Source organism: Odocoileus virginianus, chromosome 23, assembly GCF_023699985.2.
Source record: "Odocoileus virginianus isolate 20LAN1187 ecotype Illinois chromosome 23, Ovbor_1.2, whole genome shotgun sequence".
NCBI lineage: Eukaryota > Metazoa > Chordata > Mammalia > Artiodactyla > Cervidae > Odocoileus > Odocoileus virginianus.
Window position 1 is genome coordinate 27346140 of NC_069696.1, and position 17120 is coordinate 27363259.

At 40.0% G+C, this 17120-nt stretch overlaps 1 long non-coding RNA gene across 1 annotated transcript; it reads left to right on the plus strand.

The window, feature by feature from the left end:
- The first annotated feature begins 424 nt into the window (after positions 1-424).
- LOC110147293 (uncharacterized) lies at positions 425-13003 on the plus strand. Its single transcript, XR_002316820.2, has 2 exons — positions 425-787; positions 12515-13003. It is a non-coding gene; the product is annotated as an uncharacterized lncRNA (long non-coding RNA).
- The last annotated feature ends 4117 nt before the right edge of the window (positions 13004-17120 follow it).

Consider the following 17120-nt stretch of genomic DNA (forward strand, 5'->3'; position numbering starts at 1 on the left):
CGAGTCTGCGCCGAGCGCCCAGCCTGGGAGGGGGAGGGAGGGAGCGCGCGGGGAACGGCGCGCGGCCGCGGGGACGCGCGGGGTAACTGACAGAGGAGGGCGCGCGGGGGCGCGCTGCTCCACCTGGTGCTACTTACTCTCGGAAGAGATGGGGGGCTTTCCGGTGCGGGAACTTAGGCCTCATTCCGGAGAGGCAGGCGGAGGAGTGGCCCCGATGAAGGCTTCTGCCCGAACTCCAGAGCGCTGGCAAGAGAAGCAGAAGCCAGTCGACATCCCGTTGAGCCGCTGCCGCCTCTACTAGTGTTTCTCCTCCCCCCAAAATGGCGGCCCCCAAGGCTGGGGAGGAGGCATCGATTGCTCGGCGCTCGGCCCACCTCGCAGAGGAGATGCGAAATTGGCTGAGAGCAGATGAGAGGCGGGACGGACTTCGAGGAAGCGGAGGGCAGGGAAACTGGTGGAGCTCCGCATCATCCAGCGAGCGCGGGCTGTAGGTTGGGGCCCAGCTGCTTCCGGAGAAGAAGCCGGTCTACCCGTCAAGGGCTGTAAGCAGGTGCGGCTCCTAACTTCTCCGCTGGCCGTTACTTTCCCGGCTGCCCGCGCCGCGTTTCCAAAGGCCCAGGAAAGACCGGGCAGCAGCAGAGACGGATAGAGGAGCGGTTTCAATTTGCCTTTAACGACCCTTTAGTAGTTCGTGAAGTCAGCTTAACTGGTTTCTACCTGGAAGGTCTACAATTTTTGTTTTATATGAAATAGAGTGAGAAATTTCAGAAACCTCTCGGAGAGTCGAGTAAGTATTGGAGTAAGATAGTCTAGTATTCTATAGTAACATTCTTTATTCAGTCATATACACGTGTATTGGGTTACAGATGTTAAGGTAGATTTTGGACGGAAAAATTTTGAAATCCAAAGGCACTTCTTGAAGGAATTTGCCTCGTGCCCTTAGGTCATCTCTGGCTGGTTATGCTGGCCATAAATCGGGCCAATAAATCAGGAGACGAGTTGTTGGAACAAGAAATAACGATTTTATTTGGAAAGTTAGCAGACTGAGAAGATGACCGACTAAGGCCTCAAAAAGCTACCTCTGCTTAATCTCAATTCAGGCTCCTTTATACAGAAGTGGGAGAGGGGCCCACTCTGTTAGCGTTAGTCGCTCAGTTGTGTCTGACTCTTTGCGACCTCATGGACTGTAGCCGGCCAGGTCCCTCTGTCCATGGGATTCTCCAGGCAGGAATACTGGAGTGGGTAGCCATTCCCTTCTCCACAATATCTTCCCGAACTTGGGATGGAACCTGGGTCTCCCATATTGCAGGCAGATTCTTTACGGGTCTGAGCCACCAGAGAAGTCCAATCGCTGAGCATAACCAGTGACAGCTGAGGGGTGACAGTTGCTCCCTGTCCATTGCTTGGGAGAGGAGCCCATTGCGGTGCTAACCAATGGCTATAGAGCTGAGCTGCTATAGCTTGCCCCTGCCCTGACACTATTATAATTTCTTGAAGGAATTTGCCCTCCACCCTTAGTTCATTTCAGTGTGGTTATTACGCATCTACAGACCTAAAGATCAATTCTGCCGGAATTTCAGGACCTCCTACCATAGGAATTTGGGCTTCTCTGGTGGCTCAGATGGTAAAGAATCTGCTTACAATGCAGAAGACCCGGGTTCTATCCCTGGATCAGAAAGATCCCCTGCAGAAGGAAATGGCAACCCACTCCAGTATTCTTGCCTGGAGAATTCCATGAACAGAGGAGCCTGGTGGTGTATAGTCAGGGGACTAAAAGAGTCAGACATGACCGAGCAACTAATACGCACACCATAGGAAATTATGTTCAGCTAATTGGACGTGCTTGATTAAACAGTTTGAAGACTTGACCCAATTGTATATATACATAAACTTGGTAAAATGAAGCCTAATTTATAAGCTCAGATCATCAGAAAAAGATTAGAGAAATTGAAACACACACACGTGAGGTAACACAAATCACTCCATAAAAGTATCAAAAACAGCGTTAACAATGCATGCCATGTTAAATACCAGAATGAGCATTAGAAATTTCAGTAGAAAGATTATACCACTGGGATTCATCAGGAGCGGAAAATTCCAAATGAAGATATCAAGATATTTTTAACTTTGAAAATACTCAACAAAATAGGCATACAAATTGGGAGGCAAGAAGTAAAACTCACTATTTACAGATGATGTAATACTGTATAAAGAAAGACTGCATGGGAAAAAAAACTGTTAAAACTAACATGAATTCTCTTGCAGGATACAAAATCAATATATAGAAACCTATTGCTTTTTTTAAAACTATTAACCAACTATCAGAGAAATTAAACTTCCATTTACAACTGTATCAAAAAATAAAATATCTAGAAATAAATTTAACCAAAGAGGTGAAAGACTTGTATACTGAAAACTGTTAAGACGTTGATGAAAGAAGACACAAATATTGAAGAATATTCCATGCTCATACATTGGAAGAATTACTGTTGTTAAGATGTCCATATTACCAAAAAGCATTCTATAGATTCAGTGCAATCCCTATCAAAATTACAAAGCCATGTTCCACAGGACTAGAAGAAACAACTGTAAAATTTTTATGGAATAAAAAAAAAACACCACAAATAGCCAAAGCAACCTTGAGAAAGCAGTATCACACTCCCTGATTTCAAACTACACTGCAAAGTTATAGAGTGTGATGTTACCATAAACATAGGCACACAGATTAGTGGAACAAAATAGAAAACAATAAATAGACCCACAAGTATATATATGGTCAATTACAATAAAGGAGCCAAGAATATACAGTGGAAAATTTTATAACTACATGCAATGTATGAAACTAGACCACTATCTTACACCGTACACAACAGTTAATTTAAAATGGATTAAAGACTTAAATATAAGACCTGAAACCATAAAACCTCTAGAAGAAAACAGGCAGTGAGGTCCTTGACTTTGGTCTTGGCATAAATTTTTAGACTGAATCCAAAAGCAAAGCCTTTTAGGGCTTTCCCGATGGCTCAGCGGGTAAAGGAGTCCACCTGCAATTCAGGAGACACAGGAGATGTAGTTTCGATCCCTGGGTCAGGAAGATCCCCAGAGGAGGAATGGTAACCCGGTCCAGTATCCTTGCCTGGAAGACCCCATGGATAGAGGAACCTAGCTACAGTCCAAAGGGCTGCAAAGAGTCGGACACAACTGCACACTGCACACAAAAGTAAAGGCAACAAAAGCAAAAATAAATGAGCTTACATCAAACTAAAAAGCTGCACAATAAAGGAAATCATCCACAGAATGAAAAGGCAACATACTGAATAGAAATGCAAATCATATATCTGATAAGGGGTCAGTATCTAAAATGTCAAAAGAATTCAAACAATAGTAAATAATCTGATTTTAAAATGGGCAGTGGATCTAAATAGACATTTTTCTAGAGATGACATGCAGATGGCAAACAGGCACATGAAAAGGTGTTCAACATCCCTGTCATGGAAATGCAAATCAAATTACATTGAGATATCAACACACACCCATTAGGATGACTACTCTCAAAATGACAGAAGTTAACAAGTGTTGAAGAGGATGTGGAGAAAGGGAGTCCATGCGCATTGTTGGTGGAAGTGTAAATTGGTACAGTCACTACGGAAAACATTATGGAGGTTCCTCAAAAAACTAAAAATTGAACTATGATATGATCAAGCTTATGGATATTTGTCTGCTGAACACAAAAACACTAATTTGAAAAGATGCATCCATTTTAATTGCAGCATTATTTACAAAACAGCCAACACACAAAAGCAACCTGTGTCCTGTGGTAGATGAATGGATAAAGATGCAGTGTATGTATAGACAATGAAACACTAGTCAGTCATAAACAAGGTAATTTTGCCATTTGTGCCAACATGAATGGACTTTGAGGGTATCATGCTAAGTGAAGTAAGTCAGAGAAAGACAAATACCGTATGATTTCACGTACATGCGGAATCTGAAAAAATGAACAGAGAACAGACAAAGCAAAACCAAACACAGGTGAACAGAAAAAACTGGTGATTAGAGGACAAGAGGGCTGAGAGTGAGCAAAATGGTGAAAGTGGTCTGTTGTATAGTGATGGATGCTAACTAGATTTACTGTGTTGATCACTTTATAGTGTATACAAATAGCAAATTATCATGTTGTATACCTGAAATTAATATAGTGTTGTATGTTTTACCTCTAAAAAAAAATACTCAACAGGTTAAATTAAGTATACTAGACAGTGGTGACCCAGAATTATCTTTTCAAAGCAAAAATTTCTTTACAGAAGGAATACTGTTCATGTAAGTGAGAAGTTGAACTGCCCCCCCCCAAAAAAACCACCTTAAAATTAAAATCTAAAAGATGGAACTAGAGAAACCTTTATCCATCCAAACTATGACAAATGAATAGAGGCAACAGTTTCAATGCAAATTTCCTTAAATCTACCTGCAGTTTTTGTGGAGTGTAACTCTACATTTAAAATGCCCTTACAATACTCTCAAGGTCAGCTACAGTAAGTACATGATCAGCTAATCTTGGTTTGTTTTATTTTGTTTCAATGGTAGAGGTGAAATAACTTTTTTACTGAAATGAAAATGTAGCTATACTATCATTTTTTAATACAAAAAATATATATAAAGAGAAGAATTAGATAAATGAAGTTTAGCAACAATCTTAATGGAAAAATAATGCATTATGCTACAGGATATTGTAATAAAAAAATGTGTAAATTGCACAATTAGAGATTAGCCATTCAGCCTCCTAATTAGTAGCCTGAGAGGTACTTGTACATAGCTGTTGCCTTAGGCTTAGCAACAGGAGATTATAATTAAGATGCTTCCTGAAAATTTTTTTTTAGCAGAATTAAATCTGACTTCAGTTTGTCTTCTAATAATTGTACTGGTTTCTTTTAATTAGTTCTGGGAACAATACTGACTTTCCTGATAAATCCATCATGATCTGCTTCCTGATTACCTCTTAAGCTTCATACCCTCTCACACTTTTTACATCTTAGATCCTACCATAATAACCAGAGTTAATGTATATTGAATATTTGATGTGCCACAGTCAGCACATCTCAACTTTTAAGCCTCCCTAAAAACCTGAGATAGTAATTATCAGCTTTCATTTTATAGATGAGGAAACTGAGGCTTGGCAAACACATAGTGATTACCCAGAGTCATAGAGCTGGTAACTTGGAGGCAGGATTTATATCTAGGCAATGCCATTCCAAGAACCCTTTTTCTTTAAAGGCTTCATGTAGTTTTCCAATAAATGATACTTTTCTCTCTGCGTGAAATGCCTTTCTGAGATAGTCATCATAGAAAACATTCAAGAATTCATGTGTGTGCTGTGCTTAGTCGTTCAATCATGTCCTACTCTTTGTGACCCCATGGACAGAGGAGCTTAGCAGGCTACAGTCCATGGGGATTCCCCAGGCAAGAATATTGGAGTGGGTTGCCATACCATCCTCCAGGGGATGTTCTCAACCCAGGAATCAAACCCAGGTCTCCTGCATTGCAGGGGGATTCTTTACAGCTGAGCTACCAGGGATACCTAAAGAATTCATGACAGTTTAAATGTGACTTAGATGTCTTCCCACTTCTCTTTCCTAATAAACATACTGTGCTACCACTGTATCTAACGTGTAATATTGCGCTATCCATATACATAATTATTGGCCTGTCTCTCCCCATTCAACTTTGAGCAACTTGAGGACTGCTTTCTGCTCACTCATCTCTCAGTTCTCAGTTCCCTGCCCTTCATGTGATCAAGAAAATACTTGTTGAATTAAATTTAAGTAACACTTACAGTATTACTACATTGCTCTCTCTTTCCTGACTTCCTAAAATCCTTTGATCTCTCTCCATCCCCTCAAAATTAAGCTTCTCAAGGGTTGTCTACATGTGCTGTCCTCTCCTCACCTCCCAGGCAGTCCTGGAACTTTTTCTATCTGGCTTTTGCTACCACTACCAAAACAGCTTTCACTGAGGCCACCAATAAACTTTTCTCACTAAATCCAGTGGACAGTTCACATTTTACGTGACTCTCAAGAACATTTGACAGTTGATCAAGCTTGAAATAGTCCTCCAAGCTTCTCTTACCTATTCTGCTATATACATCTGTCTTCTCAGCTTATTCTCAGTGTTTCGTTCTTGCTCCTCTTCTAACTTCCTCTCCCTGGGTGATCTCATTCAAGCTCACAATTTCCATTTCTATTTGTTTAGCTAAGGAAGCTCACATTTTTATCTGTAATTCACAACTTTATCCTGGGATCTGGACTGATGGATACAACTGCCTAATTCCTATTTCCATCTGGAATATCCAAGTGACCTTAAAGTCAGCATTTCTAAAACGGAACTTATTTTCCTTATCTCTCCTCCTGGAACTACAGCAATAGCAATCACAACAACAACAGCAAAATAAAAGACCCAGTTCTCCACCGGTGTGAGAGCTTCCCCGGGGGCTCAGACAGTAAAGCGTCTGCCTACAATGCAGCAGACCCGGGTTCAATCCCTGGGTTGGGAAGATCTCCTGGGGAAGGAAATGGCAACCCACTCCAGTATTCTTGCCTGGAAAATCCCATGGATGGAGGAACCTGGTAGGCTACAGTCCATGGGGTCAAAGAGTCGAACATGACAAGCGACTTCACTTTCACTTTCTCTTCCACGATAGTCCCCCAACTCTTAACAATAGGATCACCTGATGTCTAGTCAAGTGCTCAAGCCAGAGGCTCGCTGGTTTAAGATTGAGGGTGGATACAAATGATAACTTGAACTCGGTTGGGTTACTTTTGTGCTGATTTACTTCTAAAGCAGTAAATCAAACTTAGTAAGCATACTGCTGCTACTGCTGCTCAGTTGTGTCACTCGTGTCCGACTCTGTGCGACCCCATAGATGGCAGCCCACTAGTCTCTTCCGTCCTTGGGATTCTCCAGGCAAGAATACCGGAGTGGGTTGCCATTTCCTTCTCCAGTGCATGAAAGTGAAAAGTGAAAGTGAAGTCGCTCAGTCGTGTCTGTGTCCGACACTTCACGACCCCATGGACTGTAGCCTACCAGGCTCCTCTATCCATGGTTTTCCCTAGGGAAGAATACTGGAGTGGGTAGCCATTTCTTTCTCCAGGGGATCTTCCCGACCCAGGGATTGAACTCATGTCTCCTGCATTGGCAGGCTGAGTCTTTACCACTGAGCCACCTGGGAAGTCATAGACAAGTTAGATACTGACCCTTAAAAGTCTTAACTCAGCTGCTGTATTTCCTGTGATGCAGATTACTTTTCCTTTGCCAGTTAGGTGACATTAATAGAGTTTTTCTGATCCTATAGGCCATTATCTTTACAGAGACACTGAATGTAGCATTAATTGAATTACACTGGTATAAATTTCTCAACCCCTTTGTTAATGTCCAGTATTTTCCTATTGTTAGAGGAGATGTCCAATAATGTTCCAATGTATCTTGAACAGTAAAGCTAGAGATACATATTTACTAAAGTCTGTCATAAGCAAGATTCAGCTTCTAGGCTGAACTCACTGTGGACTATTTAAAGAAGGAATGCTAACAAGTGAGGCAGTTACTAATTACTGCAATTGATGGGAAGAACAGAAGGGAACCTAATCTATGGCTAGTATCCCTGTACAGCTCACTGTGATATGACGCGTATGCAGTCTGTTCCAAACAGTTGCATAAAGGATTTCTAGACCTGCATTCGGTCGAGTTGCTTCCCACAGGAGAAAGTAGCTTCCCACATTACAGGCAACATACATGCAGACATCTACTGCAGTTCAGATGCAACCAGTTGAAATTTTAGCAATACCTATGGGGACCACGGTGGAACAACAAAACTCAGTTGATGTAGGGATCTGAATAAATATTCCAAGAATAAATTCAGCTACATACCTTGGGACCTTAGCTCCTACTTAACTCCTGGTGGCTTGTCTTCACTCCCGCTTAGGTAAAGAAACTGACCCACCACCACCACACCTAGCCAAAGGAAGTTTGCTCAAACATCCCCTGATATATATTACTATTGAATGTCTGTCTACTGCTACAAAGAGTAAAACCAAAATTTCTAAACTGTACTATAAGATTTTATGTGATTTGGCCCCTACCAGCTTTAAGTAAGTAAGTGTTAGTTGCTCAGTTGTGCCCGACTCTTTGCAACCCCACTGCAGCCCACCAGGCTCCTCTGTCCATGAGATTTTCCAGGCAAGGATACTGGAGTGGGTTGCCATTTCCTTCACCAGGGGATCTTCCCAACCCAGGGATCGAACCCGGGTCTCCTACTGCAGGCAAATCTTTACCGACTGAGCTACAAGGGAAGCCCAACTTTACCACCCTAATTTTCATGACCCTCCCTCCCACTGACCCATCCCTACTGCGTTGGTCTCCTTTAAACATTACCATTTTCCATTTCTTAATAGTTATTGTTAAGATAACGGAATAGCTGTATGGAAAAGGAAAAATTGAACATGTTCCTCACATCATAGTTGGAACTTATATCACAGAAAAAGAATTAATAGCTCTGGCATATAAAGAGCTTCAAAAAGAGATTTTTCTTAATGACTAAGAAATATAAACAGATGGTTCATGTCCATCCTGTGCATGCGTGCTCAGTCATGTCTGACTCTTTGTGATCCATGGGCCTTTGCCCGCCAGGTTCCTCTGTCTGTGGGGTTTCCCAGGCAAGAATGCTGGAGTGGGTTGCCATTTCCTACTTCAGGGAATCTTCCCAACTCAGGGATCAAACCCACATCTTTCTCTTGCATCTCCTGCATTGGCAGGCAGATTCTGTACCCTGCAACACCTGAAAAGAGAAAATCAGGGAATTCTCTGGCAGTCCAGTGATTAGGATTTTCACTGACAAGGGTACAGTTTCAATCCCTGGTCTGGGAACTAGAATCCCAAAAGCTGCGCAGTGCAGGGGAAACAAAGAGAAGAAGAAAATCAGGTGGCCCTTGAGCATATAAAAAGATGCTCACAATTTTAAAATATGCAAATTGTACTATAATGAATTGTCATTTCTTATATACCTGATAGGAAAAAACCTAAAAGCTTGACAAACATACTCTGTTGGCAAAGCTGTGGGGAAACAGATATACATTTCTGGTGGGAATGCCAAAACATCATGCACATGGGGAAGAATGTGGGGATATTTAGCACAATTACAAATGAATTTTTGTTTGATGCAAAAATCCCACTTCTAGAAACATATCCCAAAGAAACACTAACAAAAACATAGAAGATTGTGTGCACAAGGCTATTAATACTCTGTAACAGCAGAAGACTAGGAACACATACGCCTATTATGAAAAAGACTGAAAATCATGAAAGGCTGAATAAAGTACTATGTCATTTGCATATGTAAATATGAATAGTATGCAACTGTAAAATGAGTAAAGACAGTATCTATATACTACTGGGGAACAATTACCAGGATATACAGGCTAAGCATGAAAAAAAAGCATGTTCTGAGAACAACCAAGTTGAGGGGAAAAAAAAAACCACCACCAAGTATCTTTTCTCGAAGGAAGGGGAGAAATAATAATAAACAGAAAAGTATTCACATATATTATTTTAAAGCAAAGAATAAAGGAAAACTAATAATAATGGTTACCTGTGAGGAGAGAGAGAAGATAGGAAAGAAGCTAGCCTTTTTAGAAAAGTACTTTATTCTGAGGCACAGACTTTGGAACCAAAACAAACTGCAAAAAAAATTTTAATTGAAATCAAAATAAGGCAAATCTAACTATATAGAAGGTGCTTGCCTCGTAGCTCAGATGGCAAAGAATCTGCTGGCAATGCAGGAGACCTGGGTTCAATCCCTGGGTCGGGAAGATCACCCTGGAGACAGAAATGGCTATCCACTCAGTATTCTTGCCTGGTAAATGCCATGGACAGAGAAGCCTGGTGGGCTACAGTTCATGGGTCTCAAAGAGAAAAATGGTAAATTAACCACACACACACAAATGATTCCAAAGGTCTTGACAACATAGAAGTTCATCTATATATTCCTACTGCGAAGTATCCTAGGGACAAAAATAACTGCAGAGAAATCTTAATCTGTTTTATATGATCAAGTCTTTAGTAATAATATCCATATTGAATATATGTGTGTATATATATATTTATTATTGGGCCACATATTTTATTGGAACACATCAATTGTGTAAAAATCCAGTGTTCATAATACTTACAGCAAGAGAATAAAAAGCCTCGTTGTTCCCTTTGGAGAATGCTCGGAAACAAACACATTATTCTGAGAACAGAAACTAAATAGGGAATGAATAAAGTATTATGTTGCCTTTCCTAGAAGAATTTCACCTCAGGATAACCTAAGAGAATAATTTATAAGGGAAAGTTTTTCTTTATAAATCCATTCTAGTTCATAAATAAAGGAATAGTAAAATTAAAATATTACCAGTCTGCGCCATATGGCACAGGGAACTATATTCAATACCTTATAATAAACTGTAAAGGAAAATGTATGTATCTAGCTGAATTATTTTGCTGTATGCTAGAAACTAAAACAACATGGCATGCTAAGTCGTTTCAGTTGTATCTGACTCAAGTCAACTATACATCAATTAAGAAAAAACACAATAAGATATCACCAATGTCAGAATGGCTTTCATCAAATAGAACACAAATAACAAATAGGTTGTGAAGAAAAGGGGAATCTTTTTACACTTGATGGGGATGTAAATTGGTGCAGCCACTGTGGAAAACAGTGTGGAGTTTCTCAAACTAAAAATGGAACTACCCATGTGACCCAGCAATCCCACTCCTGGGTATATACCAGATGAAAACAAAAACTTTAATTTGAAAAGATACATGCACTCCAATGTTCATAGCAGTATTATTTACAATCACCAAGATATGAAATGAATCTAAGTGTCCAACAGATGAATGGATAAAGAATACATGGCATATACATACAATGAAAAACTCAGTTCAGTTCAGTTCAGTTCAGTTGCTCAGTCGGGTCTGACTCTTTGCGACCCCATGAATCACAGCACGCCAGGCCTCCCTGTCCATTACCAACTCCCGGAGTTTACCCAAACTCATGTCCATCGAGTCGGTGATGCCATCCAGCCATCTCATCTTCTGTTGTCCCCTTCTCCTCCTGCCCCCAATCCCTCCCAGCATCAGGGTCTTTTCCAATAAGTCAACTTTTCGCATGAGATGGCCAAAGTATTGGAGTTTCAGCTACTCAGCCGTAAAAAAGACTGAAATTTTGCTGCTTGCAGCAACAAGGATGAACTTGGAGGGTATTATGCTAAGAGAGCTAACTCAGAAAAAGACAAATATTGTATGATACTGCTTATATGTGGAATCTAAAAAGTACAACAACCTAGTAAATATAACCCATAAGAAGCAGACTCACAGATATAGAGAACAAACTATTGGTTACTAGTGGGGAGATGAAAGGGAGGAAGAACAAATTAAGGGTAGGGATTTAGAGGTACAAACTATTAGGTATAAAGTAACCTACTACAAGTATATATTGCACAACATGGGAAATATGGCCAATATTTTATAATAATTGTACACATGTAACATAATATTATACATCAACATACTTTAATTTTAAAAAGTTTAAAAAAAATTATTATCAGACTACAATCACTAATAAAATCCTGGAATTATGCAATGGTGATCAATGGATGCAGACATCAAAAAGGAGAGACAATGTATAGAACAGACTTGTGGACTCTGGGAGAAGGCGAGGGTGGGATGTTTCAAGAGAACAGCATCGAAACATGTATATTATCTAGGGTGAAACAGATCACCAGCCCAGGTTGGGTGCATGAGACAAGTGCTCGGGCCTGGTGCACTGGGAAGACCCAGAGGGATGGGGTGGAGAGGGAGGTGGGAGGGGGGACTGGGATGGGGAATACATGTAAATCCATGGCTAATTCATTTCAGTGTATGACAAAAACCACTGCAATGATGTAAAGTAATTAGCCTCCAACTAATAAAAATAAATGGGAAAAAAATCAATAAATAGTTGAATATGTATTATTAAAAAAAAAAGGAGAAACAATTAGGCTTATATGTCTCCCAACTTGATACCATAGGATGTGTATGACACCTGTGAAGTATTCCTGCCAAAAGAAAATGAACCTGAATCTGATCAAATCTCTATACATAACTACCAGTTTTACAGAAAATACAGGTGACAAAGGAACATGTTAAATAACATCATGGGGATGCAATCAGGAAAATCTAAAATAAGGACAATTCTATAGAACAAATGACCCAATTTCTCCAATAAAAATACTGTAAATAAAGTCAGCAAAATGTTATATATTTTAAAGGATTTAAGACACAATTCTACCAAACATAGTGTATGCATCCTAATTAGACCCTTACATTAACAAATCAACCTTGAGAACATTTCTGAAACAGCTAAAGTTAAATTTTAACAGGAAATTTGGTAATATTACCAAGTATTTAATCACAGTGTCATAGTTATCTTAACTCTGTATTTTAGAGTGAAGAGGAGCAGCATACATCACCCCAAAAGGTATCTCTTGGCATATGTGGATTATTCTAAGCTGAAGGCAATCAAGACCCAGCAGATTGAAGAAAAACTTTTTTCCATAGCTGTCTGAAAGATTGTAAATAGGGAGCCCGGCCCAGACAGAGGGGATATTACCAGAGATGACTTCTCTATCTGAAAGACTTGTGTTTGGCAAGCTAAACTCGTCTCATCTTCCAGTGACTTGTCTTCCTCTTTTTGAAGTCCCAGGCCCCTACCTGTGTCTCCTTAGCTGAAGAGGACACAGCCTTATATTAGCCTCAATTTCCTGAGTGATTTTGAGTGTCATTCTCTCTGAGGGGCTCTTGTACATATATATTTAAATGTGTTTTTCTCCTGTTATTCTGTCTTATTTAATAATTATTAGACCAACGCAAGAACCTAGAAGTTTTTTCACCCCTACAAGAAATATATAGAATTAATAAATGTTTTCTTTTAAAATTAAGTCTACCATGAATTATTTTACTCATCCTGTGTCTAGGGTGCTCAAGACATTTAAGTTGAAAGATGAGTAGGAATTAATTTCAACACAATTGGCATTTTCTCAAAGAAACCTTCCCTGAATTCGCACATTAGGTCAGCATTGTGTAGTACTTTAAGTTACCCCTTCTGATGTTAAAATAATTGTAACTAAATAATTAATTAGGCGAGTAGTTGTTTGAAAGCCCCCTGCCCTGGTAATAAGCCCTGTGAAATCAAGCACTGTCCATTTCTGCTTCATCATTGCTTCGCTGGCACATTACACACAGTAGGCAATACAGTGTATTTTTATTAAATGAATAAAAGTTCATGAATAAAGTCCCTGTGTAAGAGGAACTTTCATTGGACTCTCAAGTTTGATGAACTGCTAAGGACTTGCAAGGAGACAATAGCCCCGGATTTAAATCTTTAACTCCTCACTTACTGTTTGAGTAAATTACTTATGCTGTAAAAACCAAGGATTCCTATGAAATTAGGAATTGTTGGGAGCATTTCAATAATGCATTTAAACTTTCTGGAGGGACCTCCCTGGTGGCTCAGTGGTAAAGAATCTGCCTGCTAATACAGGAGACACGGGTTCGATCCCTGGTCCAGGAAGATGCCACATGTCATGGAGCAACTAAGCGTATGGGCCACAACTACTAAGCCTGTGCTCTAGAGCCTGGGAGCTGCAACTACTGAAGCCCCCTTGCCCTAAAGCCTGTATTTTGCAACAAGAGAAGCCACTGCAACGAGAAGCCCTCACACCACAAGAACGCAGCCCCCTCTGCAGCTAGAGAAAAGCAGGAGCAGCCGCTGAGACCCAGCACAGCCGTAAGTAAATAATTCTTAAAAAAAACGTTTCTGGAACACAGAAGTAGCCAACAACCATTAACTATTGTTTAGCTATTCATTTATTCAGCAAACATTTTTATGTGGCAGAAACTGTTCAGGGAACCAAAGATTTCGTGGTGAAGGAGAAACATTATCACTGCCCTTATGGGATATGTTTCAGTAGAGGAGAAATTAAGAAGTAGGTAAATGAATACTGTAATCTCAGGCAAGTATATGCACAAAAAAGAATAATAGGAATTATTTTAAATAGAATAACTTGAAAATAGCTCTTTTAGAAGATAATATCAGGGAAAAAAGGAGGGGAATACACAATGCAACTATGTAGGGGGAGAAGGGATGGTAAAATTAGCTTCTCCATAATAAACTATTATGATTGTGGATTTATTTATTTTGCATTACAGTTTTACCAATTGTTTTTGCTTTCTATATATTGAGGCTGTTATTCAGAGGACACAGAAATAAAATTGTGATCTCTTCCTGTTGATCATTTCAACATTACAAAGTGAACTGCTCACAATATTTTTTTCATGAAAGCATTTATCTATTAATATTGCCCAACCAGCTTTTGATTGGTCAGTATTCCCACAGCATATTCTCTGTCCTTGGAATTTTCCAAGCAAGAATACTGGAGTGGGTTGCCATTTGCTTCTCCAGGGCATCTTCCCAACCCAGGAATCAAAACCACGTCTCCTGTGTTTCCTAGCATTGGCAGGCAGATTCTTTACCACTGTGCTGCCTGGGTGGTATATTTTTGCCTGTGAAAATGTTAGTTGTTCTGCATGTTCAACTCTTTGTGACCGCATGGATAGTAGGCCACCAGGCTCCTCTATCCATGGAATTCTCCTGACAAGAATACTGGAGTGGGCTGCCATTCCCTTCTGCAGGGGATCTTCCTGACCCAGGTATCGAACTTAGGTCTCTTCTACATTACAGGCAGATTTTTTACCAACTGAGCCACCTCATAAGACTTCTCTGTATATAAATTTTTCATATTTTTTATTGTGAGGCATGTTTCCCCTAGTACAGTGTTTTATCTCATAGTTAGCACTCAGAGAATATTTGTTGAATAAATGAATTTGTTGAATGGTGACACCACTGCATATTGATTGTTAGAGACTTTAAGGGCTCATGGAAATAGTGGTTACTGAGTGTTTTATTGGACCAACTGCATGACACTTTCAAATTTATGCCAACAGCACCCCTTTTAAAGAGCTCTTTAGAACTTTTGACTACAGGGCCCTCTTCCACCACCCTGCTCATTTAGGGAGGCATTTCCTCCTGCTAAGCCACAACACAACTCTGGGGAAGCGAGGCTGGGGGGTGGGGGCGGGGCAGGTATAAATAGATCCTGTCATTTTATGTGTTAACGAACTGGGGTTCGGTGATAATTTGCCTATGGTTAGTGAACACTCCCCCTCTTTCCTTCCTGTAACACATCTCTTGCAAACAACAAAGTAATTTTAAGATTCTGTTTTGGTGATCATATTTTCCACAACAAGAGTTGAAGTCCTGAGGCAAAATTGAGCCCCGATGTGCCTTGGAGAAAAGTAAGCAAATGAAAGAAGGATGTTCGAGCACTGCTTTTATCGTTGCTGTTGTTAGGGAATTAAATTGACCCTTTATTTGATATCATCTTTCTAGTCTCTGGAACAAGCAGTGCATATTTTCTTGTCTCTCTTGTTCCTCTAGAATGCCCTTTCTCTCCCCACTTATGCATATCTTACTGCTTCAGCATCAGTTACTATTCACTGACGACGCTTTATCCTTATACAAGGTGTAAGGTATGGATCTTGATCTCCAGAAGCTTGTAGTTCAGGTGTGTGGATGAAACATTTATTACACATGAAAAATGTTAACTATAATAAATGACTACATGTTGTTGGTTAGTCGCGAAGTCATGTCCGACTCTTTGCTACCCTGTAACTTGTAGCCCACCAGGCTCCTCTATTCGTGGTATTTCCCAGGCAAGAATACTGGAGTGCTTTGCCATTTCCTTCTCCAGAAGGGATTGAACCCATGTCTGCTGCATTGCAAGCAGTCTCTTGCATTGCAGGCAGATTATTTACCACTGAGCCACCTTTTGGGTGTTAACTAAATGGCTTGGACAAAATATTAAAGGAGTTAAGGAATCTGAGAAAAGTCAGCGATGAAGTCTCACATAAAAGATAGCTTTGAGTTGGCAATTTGAGGATTAGCAAGGTCTAGACAGTGGGGATTCCTTTGAGAAAACAATCAAGAGCAAAACTATTGAAGAAATGCTTATGGAATGGTCTAGAAATAATGACTAGAGTTATGCTGGATGTGGGGATTTGGGAGAAAAGTGCTAACTTGGAAGAAGGACAGGTTATGCCCAGGGCAACAAATGGCAACCAGAATTGGGAGAGAGGTGATTCAGTCAATAAATCAAAGGAGCAAGAACATTGTTATGTTGGCAAAGGAAGCCATCTAAGGATTTTTTGGAGGAAAGAGGCATAATTAGAGCAATATTTTACTAAATGAAAATTCCATGAGGATTCAGGAAAAATTGAACTGCTGAAGGCCAAAGAATCATTGCTGTGCTTTAGCTATTAAATTAGCATAAACATGGTAACTGTTAAGGGAAAGGAGAGTAGAGACGGAAATTATTAAGGAAGAATTGATGAGACGTAGCTCTGCACATTAAAGGGAGATAAAATGAAAGAAAAGCCTGCCTCAAGCTTCAAAACTTGAGGACACAGAAATGAAGGCACTGTTACTAGAAAAGGGGGAAAATGAAAATCAAGAAAAATGAGTTTAGTTTTGTAACATTTTTAAAGAGCAAAAATTCAACCGAGTCAATGTAAGCATAAAATTGGCCTTGTTAAATAACCCATGAATCAGGCAGCATCCACCTACTAAACAGATAAGAGCTCCCTTGGGTTATGGAAAAGGAAAAGTTTTTAAAGGCAGAAAGGGGGTAGAAACAAAAAATTATTAACAAACAATGCAGTTTCAGACAGGATCACCTTTCTAAGGAGAGAGAAAGTACCTATTGGCCAAATTGCTTTAATTAGTGCTGACAGGTAATTCCAGGCTGACTGGTTAAAGGTCACATTCCAAGGGAGTTGAGACAGCAATTAAGATTAGGTATTAAGTCTTGATTTGGTGACGTGGACTTAGCATAAATGACTCTCTTTTGGGACTATTGTTTCTTTTTTAAAACACTGAGTTTCATGAAGTCTTCCTCAACTGTTCCAATCTGCTTTGTGTGCCCCCAAACCCAGTG